Genomic DNA, 12,871 nt, shown 5'->3' with positions numbered 1-12,871 from the left:
ATGAATTTAGACCCTGTATCCTTGCCAGTACGGTTGGTACGACCGTAGTTGCAAGAAGTTGCCATGATCGCTGCGGCGACTGTTGTGGGTACAGTAATATGGCGGCCGGTTTCTTCACGCTCGCGCTCCCTATCCGCGATCCAGCCTTTTACAATCGAGATCAGTGATTAAAAGGGAGTCTGGCCATTAATGGGAGTAGTACTCACTCAGAGATACTCCTGACAAGAGAGCATGGTGACCATCATTCCCCACCGCTCTAGATAGGAAGGTATTTGGAGCAAGAGCGTTCGCGCCAAGGAGGAGCACGCACCAAGACCGCCCCGCGCGTTTCGCGGCCGCGCGTCGCGTAGAGAGGGGTTTCCTTCTCGCGTTTGAACATGCGTGAACATGCAAAATACATCTTATTCCCTTTCCACATCTTTTAATACATCCCCGAGCGGGGAGTTTTAATCGTCATTTACCAACGATCATCTCACCTATCAACTTTCTACACAAAATGGGAGCTGCATGGAAGCTTTTCACTCGATGTTTTGGAAAGGAATATCATGATGAGCGGGAGACGGCGGACGAGAAAAAATGGCGACTTAAACAAGAAATATATGAAGCAAAAGCAGAAGCTGTGAGGAGGTTCCTCGCACACGAGCGTCTTATAGAAATGAAGCGTCGTTCCGCAAAAAGTCAAGACGATCAAATCGATTGGTGAGATGTACAATAAATCCATTTCTCACATCATCACTTATTCATTGTCTCATTTACTTTTGCATCGTGATGTCTGACGCAGGTCGATTTGCTTTTATCCACCCTGCAAGGGTTATTATTTGCGGTCCTTCCATGTCGGGTAAAACCTATCTCGTTCGTAACATTTTAAGAAATCTTACAGTATTCACTGTAGTCCCAGAGCAAATCTTTTACGTTAGCAAATATGATGCGACCTGGCAAAATGAATTCGCAAATGATGTTACATTCCAGAAAGAGCTACCAAAGACATGGGATGAGAGCGTGCCTACTTTGATTATAGTCGACGATCTCATGACTGAGAAGAATGTGATGCAAGAAATGGTTCATCTCTATACGAGAGCATCACATCATAAGAACGCATCCATTGTTTTTCTTTGTCAGTACTTATTTCACAACGACGTCAACTATAGAACATTATCTCACAATAGCACATATATAATATTATTTAATAATTTAAGGTCACGCACGCAGCTGGAACTTTTAGGACGCCAGATCTTCGGCAAAGCTCAATTACCATACTTTATCAGTGCATTTGAGCAGGCAACAGAGAAACCATTTGGTTATCTAGTGATTGACCTACACCCTCTGACGCAGTCTCAATTTCGTCTGCGAACAGGCATTACTGGAAACGTTCGACAGTTTGTTTTCTTGCCAAAATGAAAACTCTGCGTCATCATTTAACTTTTCTAAAAGTCCTTGCAACATGTACACCTAAAGAGCGCGATGAGATTTTAAAGGAGGCGCCACCTCATAGCATAGAAGCTCTTTCTGAAGTCTGTAAGAATATATTGAATGGTAATATTAAGCTACCGCCCAGATTGTTCAAAGAGCTGGAAAAGTATAAACACACCATTCGATACATTGCATATAAAACGCTGCACAAATCACCAAAAAGACTAAGATCCTTCCTCTATCGTCAGAGGGGTGGATTAGTGCCACTAATCCCCTTATTACTCACGGGATTAACCAGTGTGCTCGGTGGTGTCGCAGGTCGTGCTCTAGCAAAGACGGTAGGTGTCTAAAAAATGGCTACAAAGGTTGAGGTATTGACTCCTATCGAATCAATTCTGGAATCTAACGAAAGCGATGATATTAAAGTAAAACGAATGTTAACTGCTATGTACTACATTATAAAAAATCATCAGAAACCATCTAATGAAACAGAGCCAGCATCCACAGTACAGGAAGAAAAAAATGATGAGTCACTTCCAATGGGACGCTCATTTGATTACAATTCGCTTCCTTCTAATGTCAACATTAAAAAAGTAAGACGTGTAGTCTCAGTGCTACCTAGGAGCTTGACTTGGAATGATAAGGGAGAAATCATTCATAACAACCAAACAATCGCTGGTTCTAATATAAAAGAATTGGTGTTGCATCTGTCCGGACACAAGAAAGGGAAGCCTGCCTGGTACCGAAAAGTGGCAAAGTTCTTGCAGCCACACAAAATACGTCAGAAGAGGAAAGCAAGGAAACGTATACTCTGGGAAACGTATAAATCGCCCCAAAGAACAAAGTTGCTTTCATCATCATCATCAGATGAATATATCACAGAAGAAGAATGAATTATAGGGATCCAAACGCTGGTTTGGGGGGGGTTGCCCGATACTGCAGAGGTCGAAACATCTCTAAGAAACAGGCAATCGAAGAACTACAGCGAGATGATGTCTACACACTTTACAAAGAAGGAAGACGTAGATTTAAGAGAAGAAAGACCATCTCACTGCACATCGACGATCTTCATCAAGCAGACCTGATTTCATTCCTGCAGTACAAGAAACAAAATAAAGGATTTTCCTTCATACTCATTGTGATAGACTGCTTATCAAGACGACTCATGGCTACACCCATTAAGACCAAGCGTGGTGAAGATGTGAAGAAAGGATTGATCAAGCTCTATAGGAGTCATAAAGCCTATCCAAATCTCTTGCAGGTAGATAGAGGGCGAGAGTTCTATAACAAACATGTGAAAGCATGGTGTAAACGTCACTCAATACATATGTATAGCTCTTTTTCACCCCTGAAGGCTGCGGTCATTGAGAGGGCGATCAGGACTATTAAAGCTAGACTTTATCGTTATTTCGCCAGTAAAGGCCATCACAAGTACATTGCTGTTCTCCCAAAGATCATCGCTGACTACAATTCATCATATCACTCGACTATCAAGATGGCCCCGAACGACGTCGATAAAAATAACGAGATTGAACTATTCAATAGACTTCACAGTAAAAATGACAACAAACCAAACAAGATTACATTGAATATCGGTGATCAGGTGCGCGTACTCACAAGTAGATCAATTTTTGACAAGGGGTACATTGGGCACTGGTCCTTAGTTGTCTACACGATCACACGATACAAGAACTCGGATCCACCAGTGTTTTACATAGCTGGACCAGATGGGGTCGAAGACGATGCAACTTACTATGCCAATGAATTGCAACGTGTAGTGAAATCGCAAGACGACCCATACCCGATTGAACGCATAGTAAGTCGAAAGAAAATAAACGGTGTCACACATTATAAAGTGAAATGGCTAGGTTACGATGACTCATTTAATTCCTGGGTTCCAGCCCAAGATGTCGCGAAGTTCTGATTTTTACATGTATCTCCTATCCAATGATTGCATGGATATGCACCCGAACAACAGTCTCAATGACTTTACAATCACTCTGAGTGCACCACTACAAGTGAATGAAGAATATGAAGTTGGCCTGCATGAACTTTCCATCTCTAATGTATTCTACAACGTTCCACGGACTAACGATGCTACTATACATATTACTTCCAGAAGCATTATTGAGCTGCATAAGGAAGTTGTTGTGATAACGACTTTGGAACATGCGCTGCAAGATTTTTTAAAAGAATTCAACATCGCATTTGGTTATGTTGATGGAAGGTACACATTCCAACTACCTCAAATAATTCGTTCTATTAAGTTTTTGGATGAAGAACTGCAACAAGCCATGGGTGTGTCCACTATACAGGGTTTGAAAGTTGCAGGTGCTAAAGTTCCACGTCAGAACATGTACATGGGAGAGGAAGCTATCTCAAAGATGCTTTTAAAGGAAGAGGTGACTATCATTACACAATATGCTCCAATCATATTCATGCCAGGTCGCCCTATCACTGTCACACTAAATCGCTTCTTTAAAAGATATGAAATCGATGGAAAGATACAATTTCAAAACAATACCTATACATTATTGGTCCCACGTCTCTTTGTTATCCCTGAACAACTCAAGAGACTCCTCAAATTAAACTCCAGTAAACTGTTAGAAAATACAACACAATACATTGGAGATCCATTTACATTCAGTTTTAGTGTTGTTCTAGAAAAAGTAATACTTGCAAGGGAAGAAGTCCAAATTCCACCAAATTATTACGAGACACCACGTTCGCTTCTACAAGCTATCAGAGGTGTGATAGGCAGCAATGCTATACTAACATACAATGAAGATACACAGCTGTTTACTTTCACTCCACTTGATGGAGTAACTATAGATCTTTCTGAATATTTGAGTAATATGTTGGGTTTCGCACCAATTCAGTCTATTGCAAACACCACCACCGGAACCACACCACTCAATCTTAAACCATTGTTTCATAATTTCGTGATTTATTGTGATATTATCGAATCATCTCATATAGGTGCAAAAAAGTTTCCCATTTTGAAACTCGTCCCATATTTACATAAAGATGATCCCCAGATTCATTACAGCTTCCATAACGTGCAATATTTGAAGCTGTTACAGAATGAAATCACGTCAATTTCGATTAAGTTGTATGATGAGACAGGTCGTCCACTTCATTTTAGAGGACCAGGTCGTACAGCTCTAGTTCTACACTTCAAAAATGTATCTTAAAGACGTGCCGGAGATCCATTATGGATTGGGACTTGGTGATTTAGTGCCGTATAAAGGACCTCTTTTTCAATCTGGGAATGGCTTCTTTAGTTCTTTGCGTAAGCTAGCATTGCCACTATTGCATCGTGCAAAGCCTTACATAGCCCGTACTGCGATGAGCGCAGCGAAAAATTTGGCGAAAAAGTTATCTGAAGGGCAAAACATCAAGCAAGCACTGAGAGCAAGCTCAAATGAATTAGGCACACAGATTTTGAAGGACATTGCAGGCAGCGGACATCGAAGGAAAAAGAGGAAGAGAAGAGACATTTTCGATTAATCCTCTGTAACCATGAAATAAAGAAGACACTTTTTTTTCATATGTTGATGTTTCTTCTTTATAAAGAAAAAGGTTTTTCTATGGAAAAGGGTCGCACTCCGAAAATGGCGACCAAGAGGGGTTAGAAGTCGGGACAATGGGTCACCCCCTTTCACCTGTAGAAAGTGTGGCGGACAATGCTTCGAAGCGGTCATCGCGTTCCGAAAAAACAGGTGGCCCAGGTAGGGTTGGCTTGTGAGGGCGATGTCAAAAGGTAAAAGGGGGATTGGAGGACAATGATTCCAATCGTGAACGGGATCGCATTCAGAAAAGTGGTCGGCGGGGGGTTAGAGGAGTGGATCGACTGGCGGTTAGCAAAACGGACCATGGTCGCCTTTCACGATGTGGACAAGGCTTCGAATCGTGAACTGGATCGCATTCTGAAAACGGTGGGTCAGCGGGGGGTTAGAGGAGTGGAACGGCTGATGGTTAGCAAAAACGGACCATGCTCGCCAGCGGACAATGTCAAATGGTAGGGGGACTGGAGGACAATGATTCCAATTGTGAACAGGATCGCATTCTGAAAACAGCGGGTCAGTGGGGGGTTAAAAGTGTGCATCAGCATCCAAGCTGGTTAGAAGTCGAGCAATGGGTCGCCTTTCACCTGTAGAAAGTGTGGCGGACAATGCTTCGAAACGGCCATCGCATTCCGAAATACAGGTGGCCCAGGTAGGGTTGGGTTAGAGGGCGATGTCAAAAGGTAAAGGGGGATTGGAAGAGTCTTTTTTTTTTTTTTTTTGCTTGGGTAAGATGCTAACAAATAAAGCTATGCGGAAAGCAATGTACCTTTTCATTTGCAAAGATGTCGCAGGTCAACGTTGTACACGCACAGTCCCAGCTGGCTTTGAAGGGGGAGTGTGAGTTATTCAACATACCTCCGACCCAAGTTTCAATAGAATCATGCGAGGCGCAAGTTTATTATCCTGTTTCTACAATCAGCGGAGGAGAATCAACGATCGAATGGAACATAACAAATCTCTCAGACTTGTATCTCGATTTATCATCTCTGTATTTTAATATAACTATGCAGATATTGAGGTCGGACGGGAGTGAACCAATTACCCGAAGAGCAGATGGTATCACTGAGGACATTGTATTCCCAGTCAACAACTTGGGTGCCGCTTTATTTAAATATGTAACCATTCACTTGAATCAACGTCTTGCAAGCAGCAACTGTTTGAACTCCTATCGATGTATGATTGATACCCTACTTCATACGAATACTCATCTGCAGAAGACTTTAGATGATTGTGCAATGTATACATATGATACAGGAGAGCATGCAGCAAATGATCCAGTCGCTCGGGATGCAAAGTTGCGCATAGCTAGGACAAGTGGGGGGAAACTATTTGAAATTGTCATGAAGGTTAACACAGACCTCACAAACCAAGGGAGGCTTTTGTTACCTGGTGTGGGGGTTCGAGTGACTGCTCTACATAATACGGATAGCTTTAGATTGCTAACTGGCACCAATGAAACTCATAAGCATCAATTGAAAATCCACAGCGCGGCACTTGTAGCACGCAAAGTCAAAGTTAGCAACTCAAGTTTTATTGCACACCAGAAAGCCCTTAGATCATCCCCGGCATGTTACATCATGCGTGGACTAGAAAGCAAAGTCCGCTCGCTTTCGCCGGGCCTTCATGATGCAATCTTTGAAAACTTATTCCCTGATAGAATTCCTGATCAACTTACTGTATGTCTAGTTCGCACCGAAGCTTATCAGGGTGATTACAAGTCGAGCCCCTTTTGTTTCGAACATTTTAATGTTAGTTCTGTAACACTATCAGTCGATGGACACAGGAAGCAACTATCCTATGACTGGGAAAATGATCTGGGTAGAGCAAGCTACTACGAATTCTTGTATCAACTGAATGAAAAACATGTCGAGTTGAGTTATGAAAAATATAAAAAAAATTCCTTTATCATGCATTGGAACTTGAGTGCTGACGAAAGTTTTGGTTCCTACTTTAATCCATTGCGGAAGGGCAATTGCCGGATTGAAATGAAGTTTGCTAAGCCATTACCTTGCGCAGTGTCGGTTATACTTATTAGTGAAGCACCCAAGATTTTATCAGTCGATGGTGATCTTGTTGTTCGAGTGGACTAAGCATGAATGTGTTTGATCTGGAATTATTGTTTTCTCTGAACCATGAAACTTTGAATCTGTATCGCGGGACCTTCGCAATTGATATGGTACCAAGTTTAACGACAGAAGGGTTTATAGTTATCAATACACACCCACACGACGGTCCAGGAGAACACTGGCTATTGTACATGAGAGACAGGAATGACAAGTACATCTATGTGGACAGCTTTGGTCTACCACCGATTGAAGAAGAGCTGCTAGATCTACCCATTGATCAGTATTGCGAGAAATGCATTCAAAGCATTTACAGCTCACACTGTGGACTTTTTGTTTGTTTCTTTGCTTCCCGCCTTTGTAAGAATTACCAACTCAAGAGCATTGTTTCCTTATTTGACAATAACCTTGTACACAATGACCTCAAGATAATAAAAATGATTGAAGAGGAATACCTCATTTAAAGAAAAATGTCTCATTTTATTTCTTCAATGTACAGACCTCTTTCAGATAGTCCTCCAGACTCGACACCTTGCGACAACCATCTTTCTTGCGACGCACGATGTATTCCGAGTGTTGGATGTAAAAGTTTCGAATTATTGGTCGCTTGAGTCCAGCATTAAGTATGGTTGGAGAGATATTGTCACCTTGACGATACCGTCGCAACAAGTCACACTTGATGGCGACGAAGCGTTGGAGCCTCCGACTAATCTTTCCTCGTTTCGTCCGCATCGGAAACGGGAGAATTTGCATAATGAGACGAAAATCGGCCTCTGGCCCGTTGCAGTTCAGATAGGAGTTTAATTTCATCAAATCCTTGTACATCAGCCATTGTACCGTCAAAGCAAAACGTTCACTGGGCTTCATGGTTGATCCGAGCTTGGATGGCAACCGAGATAAGGTCGGATGTTATTGTCTAGCCAATGAGATGGATTCGATGACCACAATCCACCACAACGACAGCGTCGCAGATGCTCATCATATTGTATAAAGAAAGTTCTGGGTGGTGGCTTCAATGTCTTCACAAGAGGAAGATCCCCCGTCAGGAGACAATCAGAATCTTAACAAAGAATCACATTTTTAGAGAGGGAAAAAACGGGAAAACTTTCTATACATACAATCGTCCTCGGAGACCGCGTAGCACTTCTGCGCTTCCATCGTCGACTGTGAGGGGGATGTTGAAAAGGAATCCGATGGAGAGGATGTGCATACTTTCCCTATTGGTTGCGTTTTTTCCTTAGTTTGCAATTGGTTGTTTACTACAAAGACTTTTGCTACAAGTGGATTTCTCTAGCCCGCCCCCACATCAACATTTTCACCCTATAAATTCGAGCATTGCGTGCAGTGTTTCTCCAACAAGTTCTGTTGCCCTGGTTGCAGTGCTTGTTTCATTTTGCCTGCCAAATTTTGTTTGGTGTGCTACCCTCCTGCTCAAGTTCCAGGCCAAATTTTGTTTGGTGTGCTGCCTCCTGCTCAAGTTCGAGACCAAAGCTTGTTTGGTGTGCTGCCTCCTCCCCAAAGTTTCCTACTAGACCTGCTGAGAGTGAGTATTTTTCTTGATTTATCTTCAGATATTATAACTGAGACCTTTCCATTTTCTTTTTTTATTTAGTGCCTCGCTGTGGAATTTGTGGGTATGATGGTATTGATCAATTAATACAACGTATTGAGGAGAGGGAGCAAGCTTTGCAAATTGATGCTGGTGGTGTGGAAGCGAATCATCCGGAGTGGGAATTGGATTTTAATATGTTACTGAATGATGGTCTGTTTGATTCGGATACTCCAATAGATGCCATTCAAAATGACAATTTTGCCGAATTAAACAACCCATTACCACCAGAGCCAAATGTCGATCAGGTACAAGAGCTCTCAGAACATATTAGAGGTGCCCACCCCGGCGTAGAAGTTCCATACCTACCATTCTTTCTAACTCGGAGTGCATTTGGCGGTCATAATAGAAGTTTTGTGCTGTTTGCTTCTCCACACGATGACAGTGTGGAAGATCCGATCGATTATGTTCTTTTGTATCAGCATGATATAGTGAGAATGTTGCAGGATCAGTGTATACCGTTCCGATTTTATATGCGACTAACTTTGCATATGGTGAAAGAAGTAGGTGACAATATCACAACTAACATCGCATACATACCAACAACATCACAAGAGATACATAATCTTTCAGATATAATGATTGCACTAAATGAGAGCTTTTCTGAACTCTCACAAAACCTGGAAAACTATCAACGAGTTGGTAGTGGGTTTGTTTCCAGGGATGTTTTGGAACTTGAGGTAACCATCACTAAATTAAAGAAGAAGCGCATTGGGTGTAAAACAGCTATACCTGATGAGTTGAAGAAAAAGTGCAAGACAATTACCAATGTGGACTCTCCTCCCAACGCCCCTCACGAGTGCTTCAAATATAATACATTGGCTTTGTTGCACCCTCAGAAGAGGCGTATAAATAATTGGCAATCATATACCAAATACTTGAAAAATTGTGAGTCAAATTCTATTGCTCGTGTGAAGTGGTGGCCTGAGGGTCCAGTCTCATATTCTGATATAGATCTCTGGGAAGATCGTAATCAAATTGGTGTATTTATTTACAAGTATGAGGATGGGACATTGCATGCCTCTCGCATACCGAAAAAGGAATGCAGTGATAGTATTAAGTTGTTGGAAGTGAATGATCATTTTTTTGGTATCAGAAATTTCAATGCTCTGATGAGTCGTAACGGTCGGGTATTCTGCGAGAAATGCACTCGTGGATTTTATACAAATGATTCGCTAATCAGGCATCGTCGTGTGTGTAGGAACTTGAAGGAAGTCATCTTACAGTTCCCACCACCGGGCAAAAATATAATAAAATTTAATCAATATTTCAATATGTTCGCCTATCCTTATGTGATAGGACTTGACACAGAGTCCATTCTGGACCCTAATACAGCAGTCAAAAATGCCGTACAACGTCACGTAATGAGTTCATTTTGTGCAGTTCTAGTACGAACTTACGACTCGCAGATCATTGCAAAAGATGTATATTTGGGACCTGATGCTGGTTCCAAGTGTGTAGAATATCTCATGCTTCTACACGACATCGCAGCAATGTATAACAGCGAACCAGCACCTATAATTTTGTCAGCTGAGCAAGAGAGTAAACACAATGCAGCCATTCAGTGCGAGTACTGCGGTGTTCTCTTTGATCAAGCTCACCCTAAAACTTGTCATCATGACCATAGTAGGTATGATGGCCCAAACTTTTTGGCCTCTTTGTGCAACCAATGCAACGTTGGTTGTGCAAATAAAGGTAAGATACCGGTGTTGGTACACAATTTGGCCTATGACATCAGTTCTCTGCTTCGTGGTTTCCACGACATGAAATGGAAAACACCACCCAAACTTATTGCAACAAGTAGTGAAAAAATACGGAACTTTGAGTATGGTAATTTCATTTTCCGTGACACTACTCAATATTTGAATCAATCACTGTCCTGTCTTGTTGACAGTTTAATGGTTTCTGAGGGTGTTCAAGCATTCAAGTGTCTGAAGCAGGTATATGGCGAAGATTTTCTTCGTCTGACTCGGAAAGGTGTCTTTCCATACTCATACATTAAGAGCTTTGATGTGTACAAAGAAGAAAGTCTTCCAGCCAAGGAAGCTTTTTTTAATGATCTAACTAGGACACCTGTGAGCGACGATGACTATGCCTATGCACAGGATATATTTAATCACTTTTCTTGCAGGACCCTCGCCGATTACAACAACCTTTATTTGTTATGTGACACACTGTTGTTGTTGGATGTAATGCAGCATTTTAGGTTTCTATCCTTGAAGACGTACGGGTTGGAAGTGCTTCGCTTTGTGAGTTTCCCAGGTTTCAGCTGGCAAGCTGCTCTGAAGCACACTTCGGCGGAAATAGAGCTCTTCACCGATGAAGAAATGTACCGTACGATTGAGGGCTCCATTCGTGGAGGTATTTGCCAACAATCGAAACGCTATGCTCGAGCTAACAATAAGGATTGCCCTGATTACGATGAAGAAAAACCATCGAGCTATTTGGCCTACTATGATGCCAATTCTTTGTATGGTGGTTGTCTCACAAAGTGCCTTCCAGTTGGAGGGTTCGAATGGGTGCCTGAAGAAAAGTTCTCAAGTATCGATTTTGTTAATCACCCAGAGGATGCAGCTATCGGTTATATATACGTATGCGATCTAGTATACCCTCCAGAGTTGCATGAGAAGACACGGTATTTCCCGCTGGCGCCGCTCAAGCAGAAGGTGGACTCAAGTTGGCTGTCAACGTATCAACATCAACTAATTGAGCAGCTTAATTACAGGACATCCGCTCAAGAGAAGTTGCTTCTCACATGTATGGACAAAACAATGTATGTTGTGCACTATCGCTTGCTGGGGTTGTACTATAGACTGGGTATGAAAGTGAGCAAGATCCATAAAATACTACAATTCAAGCAGAGCAAGATATTTGAACCATATATCATGATGAACATTGAGCGTCGTAGAGCAGCACAAACAGAGTTTGAGAAGAGCTTGATGAAGCTCTCTATAAATAGTATCTTTGGAAGAAGTCTTCTTAATCCTTCTCGTTTCAGGAATATTAAGGTAGCCTTTAGTCTAGAGGAAGCTGAGCGGTATAGCAGTTCAAATGACTGTGTTCATTTCGAAATTCTCTCTGAGAATTGTGTTCTGTATGAAATGAAAAAAAGAACTATCAAATGTAACTTCCCATTGCAGATTGGATTCTGCGTGCTTGAGCACTCGAAGTATGTCATGTATGAGTTCCTCTATTGTACTCTACAGAGCAAGCTCTCCTGTACAGTCATTCCCATGTACACGGACACTGATAGTTTTATCCTAGAGTTGATGACTGACGATTATGAAGGTGAACTGAAGAAAATTGCAGATGAACATCTGGACCTGTCATCATATCCTGGAGATCATGCATTGTACAGTGACAAAAATAAGGGTAAGTTGTTTAGATTCAAGTGTGAGACTGGTGGTCGTATAATTGAGGAGGTAGTTGCTCTAAAGGCTAAAATGTATTCGATAAAGTTGGTTGGTGATGATCAAATAGCTAGAGCAAAAGGAGTGAAGAAGGATATACTTCGCAAGCATTTGCTTCATGATGTGTACAAAAATGTGTTGTTCAATAGTGAAAAGGTATCTCATGTGCAAAGATCAATATGTAGCAAACGTCAGTGCATGTATACCTTGGAGAATACCAAGCTTGCTCTCATGCCCTATGATGATAAACGTTATCAATTCAATGCCATCGATTCATACCCTTATGGAAGCTGCCAAATCAATGAAGAAAATGTGTGAGTATGTTCCATTCTCATGTCTTAATTGCCATCCTGTAGCATCTTTGTTGTCTTGTATGTTTCTTCTGTTTCAGGTGTGAAGGTTTTTCCGCTGGGTTTTCTCCTTCACACAGATTGGCAACATAATTGGCAACATAATTGGCAATCCCCAGCACCATTGGCTTTAATTGGCATTACTAAGCATCATTGACTTTAATTGGCATTAATAAAATATTTTTCACTTGTACAAATGTGTATGTCTATTGCTTGCATGTCTTCAGGATGAATGTATGCTATGTTAAGTGCGGTAGGAAAACTCCCCGCTCGGGGATGTATTAAAAGATGTGGAAAGGGAATAAGATGTATTTTGCATGTTCACGCATGTTCAAACGCGAGAAGGAAACCCCTCTCTACGCGACGCGCGGCCGCGAAACGCGCGGGGCGGTCTTGGTGCGTGCTCCTCCTTGGCGCGAACGCTCTTGCTCCAAATACCTTCCTATCTAGAGCGGTGGGG

General features: G+C 41.9%; 1 long non-coding RNA gene across 1 annotated transcript; it reads left to right on the top strand.

The window, feature by feature from the left end:
- The first annotated feature begins 8,348 nt into the window (after positions 1–8,348).
- Positions 8,349–12,627, top strand: LOC135385287 (uncharacterized). Its single transcript, XR_010420384.1, has 3 exons — positions 8,349–8,585; positions 8,655–8,676; positions 11,961–12,627. It is a non-coding gene; the product is annotated as an uncharacterized LOC135385287 (long non-coding RNA).
- The last annotated feature ends 244 nt before the right edge of the window (positions 12,628–12,871 follow it).

The sequence above is a fragment of the Ornithodoros turicata genome, chromosome 2 (assembly GCF_037126465.1).
Source record: "Ornithodoros turicata isolate Travis chromosome 2, ASM3712646v1, whole genome shotgun sequence".
Classification (NCBI taxonomy): Eukaryota; Metazoa; Arthropoda; class Arachnida; order Ixodida; family Argasidae; genus Ornithodoros; species Ornithodoros turicata.
Note: the sequence above shows the minus strand (reverse complement) of the source record. Positions and strands in the feature narration are given on the sequence as shown.